This window comes from Triticum dicoccoides, chromosome 4B (assembly GCF_002162155.2).
Source record: "Triticum dicoccoides isolate Atlit2015 ecotype Zavitan chromosome 4B, WEW_v2.0, whole genome shotgun sequence".
Classification (NCBI taxonomy): Eukaryota; Viridiplantae; Streptophyta; class Magnoliopsida; order Poales; family Poaceae; genus Triticum; species Triticum dicoccoides.
In genome coordinates this window covers 624,493,467-624,494,710 of record NC_041387.1, presented here as the reverse complement: position 1 = coordinate 624,494,710, position 1,244 = coordinate 624,493,467, and positions in this window count along the sequence as shown.

Below are 1,244 nucleotides of genomic sequence, written 5' to 3'. Positions count from 1 at the left end.
GCCCGCCCATCGCGCCGCTCCCCGGCTCGTGACGACCGCCGCTCCCGGTCCCCATCGCACCGCTCCACTCCGCGGGGGGCCCCCCGTGACCGTGACCGCGGCCGGTCCCCGGCTCGGGAGACTCGGCCGCCCCCTCGGCGCCGGTCTCCCTCGCCGGCCCGGTGCCGCGACCGGTCTCCCTCGCCGCCCCGACCGCTCCCCTCCAACGCCGAAGCCGACGCCACCTCCAGCCGCTACCAGCCCCCGCTCTCAGGCTGCGTTCCCGCCGTCCAATGGTGGTAACGGCAACCGGGGACGCCCCGGATCCAAGAAGAAGAAGAAGAAGGGGCCCCCGCGTCCTCAAGCCACCACCGCCTCCGCTCCCGTGGCTCCTCCCCCGGGTGCCGCCGCCGCGGCCGGGGCTCAGCCGTGCTTCAACTGCGGCCTCTCAGGCCACTTCCAGGTGGCATGCCCCAACCCACCCTCGTGCTACTTGTGCAAGGAGTCCGGGCACCCCGCGATTCTCTGCCCGGATCGCCCGGTATCGGAGGAGCTCATGATCTACGGGCACGGCATCGAGGACTTGGCTTTCTTCCACATCGAGGTGCCCGAGCTCGCCCCACCGTCCCCCTCGCTGCTGGCTGTGGTGACGGTGATGGGCGACGCTGTCGCCACCCCGGAGCTGATTGAGGCTGAGCTCAACCACCTGTGCCGTTGCTCGTGGGACTGGCAGGTGACCCCCACGGCCCCCAGCTCCTTCTCCGTGGTGTTCCCAGATGCGATGAGCATGGGCTTCTGCACTCGCAGCAACAACATCACCCTGGCGCTCAACGACATCGTGGTGAACATCGCTGAGCCACAGTGGGATCCCAGAGCCGTCGCCACCCTGGACACGGCTTGGCTCCTCATCTCTGGCCTCCCCGATGTGGCCCGGTCCGAGCGGACCATCCGCAGTATGTCCAAGATCCTGGGCAGGGTGGTGGTGGTGGATGAGCTCTCCCTGCGCAAGGAGGAGGAGGTGCGGGTTAAGGTGAAATGCCTGGACTCCTCCAAACTCCACGTCACGATCCGGGTCTTCTTCAACGATGATGGCTACGACCTCAAGATCCGCCCCGAGCCCCCGTCCCACGTCGGCCGTCCTCGCCTCTCGGCGGGCAGTCTCCTGGGAGGGGGCCCTGCGGCTGATGACGACACCCACCACCGCCGCTCGCGCTCCTCCCGCTTCGATGATCCTGCCGAGGAGGATGAGTCGGAGCACTCTCGCT